Here is a 3,123-nt window from a genome sequence, read left to right as displayed (position 1 = left end):
ATACAAGTTTCCTTTTTTCACTTCCTTCTTCCTATTAGTGTTGTCCTCTTAAAAGCCTTAGCCAATCCAAGTTAGTAAACCCATCTTTCCTCCAACATGATAGGCATCGACAATGGATGAAATGTGCTTGTGGTTCCATTTAATATCCATGAATCTATATAGTACTTATGCTTGTGAGTGTAGGGAATGAAATACCTGATGTCCTGCAATCTTTATTGATGCTTTCATGTACTGGGTGCAACTTCTCTTTGCTGCCAGTAGAAGTTAGTTTTGTGATCAAATAGAGTTTCCAAAAAGAATTTTATATAGCTAACCCCAAAGTTATTTGGAACAAAATTTCGTATGTTGTTTACATGAAGCTTCTCATATAATCCCCAACAAACAAATATCTTTATTTTTATAGATACTTCTTGAGCAAGTGTTTCTCACTAAACAAGTGGTATATTGAGAGGAAATGTAGTGGTTACAGAAAAATAAAATAAAATTGGAATTTTGAAGGCAGTATAAGGAAAGTGAAATTACTGTCGCAGTGAAATATTTATGATAAGGCTTATCAACAGAAATTTCATAAACAATTTTAAATATGTGAAATATTTATTATGTACAGGTGTGGACAAAATAAGGCCAGGATACAATATTATTTTAGGTTGCTGCCCTGTTAATGAAGATGGTTTTTGGAAGTTAAATTACTATAGCAGTTAAGTTTGTTTTGTTCTTGACATCCCTAAGGTTTTGCATTTTTAGCTGTACTAAAAATGTTATGCATTTTGTTTTTTGAAGTTGCGTGTTTGACAAAAGTAATGGCGATCATTTGTTTGTTTCTGGTTTTGTTTTGAACCTTACACTAGTTCTTGAATAATTTGTCTGCTGCTTATAAATAGAGGATAAACGTAGGAAGTCACATTCTGGTTATTGCAGGATGTTGAAATTGATGAAGAAGTTGATGTTATAGTTTCAGTATGGATGGGTTACATGCTTCTCTATGAGGTGATAAATAGTATCTTACTTGCATTTATAAATCTAAGTTTGCATACCTATACAAATGTATGTAATTTGGTTGTTAAAGACTTGGAGACCATGTTTCCATGTCTCCAGTAGTGGAATTCTTCCATGGAAAATGATTTTTGATCCTTGTTTTGCAGGTTAAATCATACCACAAAGCTACAGCTATGCTTGTCCGGAACCATGGAGTATACATAGGGGTTGATTATTGGATTAGTGCTAAAACCTTTTATTGGATTTAAACTTTTTTTTTTTTTTTAAAGTTTCAGTTTAAACATTAATGTATGAAGTTTTCAAGAAAATAATTATTAAAATAAAATCATATATTTTTTTAATATTATAATTTAAATTAGCGATGGAAACAGCGATGGAAATCCATTGGTAATCATCAACGGATATAATTTGTAGGTAATTTTGTCGCTAAAATAGTGACTGCTTCTTTCATTGCTAAATCACTGACGACCTAGTAATTCGTTGCTATATTAGTGGGGGTATTGCCGACGGATTTTCTGACTAATTTATTTCGTTTGTGAAAGTCATTAGCGACGGAATTTAAGGCTTCAGCGACGGAAAATTCCGTCTCAGAAGCCGCAGTTTTTGGTAGTGTGAGTCTTGCATTGTTGCTAGTGTCTATGGTAATAGGTCAATACTTCACTTGATTCTGGTCTCAGATAAGGTGGGAGTTTTCTTTTATTGTGCCTTCTTTTATCATTGAATAATACTCTAAGCTCTTTTTCTTTTACATCCCATTGTAGGTAAAGGCAAAGGCTGAGGCAGGAGGCCATTGAGAAGGTGATAGAAGTAGCTGCCACTGTGCACCATTTATTTGAGAAGGTGAATGATCGTTTGGAAGAAGCTGAAGCGAAGTGGAATGATGAGAAATCTGCTTATATCATCATGCTAGGAGCTCGTTTCAGTGCATATTGTATATGTTGTTGCTCAAAGGGTAAAGTGGAAATTCAACTTCAAATCTAATTGTACTTAACAAATAAATTGGCATCTTATCATCATTGTACATAGTAGTACCTCAGCTTTTTAAATTTTATTATCCTTCTCTTTTTAGTGCCACAAGATTTCACAATTGTTTGATAATTACTGACATTTCGATCAGGGAAACAAACCAACTAGCAACAGCCAGTTCTACTCCAACCGCAGAACTTTATCCCATTTCGCACACTTTGCCAAGATATAAAATGCTTGGAAGTTTTACAGGATTCAACTAGTTAGGGTAATTTCAGTGTTGATGGTACAAACTCGATGCAGTTGGAACAGAAATCTAACTAACCCCATGAATGTTTATTGCATTAGAAAGCCTTTGAAAATAGCTTACCTGTTCGTCACCATTTATTCCTCCACTATCTAGAAGATGAAGACGTGCATACATTAACATATCAGTAATTTCTAGTAGGCACAGTGAACCTAGTAGTGCCTGTTCTAGATAAAGGAAAGGAAATGGTTAGGGCCTATTTTCCAGAATGAGAAAACTGTTCTCGGCAGCATTTTAGGACAGGAAAACTATATCCCAAATGAGGTTTCATGGCTTGGGTGGAACCTTGGAAGCTCCAATCGGATACCCAGCCATTTTTGTCAAAGACTCTAAAGTTGGAGACACCTTTCTGAAAAACCTCAGAGAATACAGTGTCCTATAAAGAAGTTGCAACCTCGGATGCTGTAGAATGTTTTTGATTTGTTAACAAAGTGATGTACAGTTTCTCTACATTTCTCATATTCTACAAGCCATTTGTTAATTTTCATGCACAAAAAACCAGAATGATATGACAATCATATATATTCGAATAATTCACATAATCATATGCCAATGGAGTTTTAATTTAGGTCTCAATAATAAGCAGCCCAATAATAATCAATCCCTAGGAATGAAAATCCGAAAACTATATTTTATTAGAAACTTCCGAAATATAATTCCAACACCGTTTTAAAAATGAAAAAAAAGCAATACCAGGCAAACAATTTTGCTACCATTTTTTGTTAATGTGGTGGATATTCGAACTCTAATGTGTTCGTTTAGATGTTGGCAGCCATTGAGTTTTTTCATTCACACTTGCAATGTCATCTCTTTAGTCTTTAGTTAACTAGCAAAGACCTGCTAAATTATGTTCA

General features: G+C 34.1%; 1 long non-coding RNA gene across 6 annotated transcripts in view; it reads left to right on the top strand.

Annotated features, from left to right (window-relative positions):
• The window catches only part of LOC111399573, a 71,092-nt gene extending 68,363 nt beyond the window's left edge, over nucleotides 1–2,729 (top strand). For 2 of the 6 annotated variants that reach the window (XR_002703754.1, XR_002703753.1), the window contains exons 5-6: nucleotides 1,143–1,948; nucleotides 2,114–2,727. This is a non-coding gene — a long non-coding RNA (uncharacterized LOC111399573). Of the gene's footprint in view, nucleotides 1–1,142; nucleotides 2,060–2,113 lie in introns of those variants that run through there. The other 4 variants (XR_002703756.1, XR_002703758.1, XR_002703757.1 and 1 more) reach the window with 4 other exon arrangements.
• The last annotated feature ends 394 nt before the right edge of the window (nucleotides 2,730–3,123 follow it).

The sequence above is a fragment of the Olea europaea genome, chromosome 9, assembly GCF_002742605.1.
Source record: "Olea europaea var. sylvestris chromosome 9, O_europaea_v1, whole genome shotgun sequence".
In the NCBI taxonomy this organism is placed as follows: domain Eukaryota; kingdom Viridiplantae; phylum Streptophyta; class Magnoliopsida; order Lamiales; family Oleaceae; genus Olea; species Olea europaea.
Note: the sequence above shows the minus strand (reverse complement) of the source record. Positions and strands in the feature narration are given on the sequence as shown.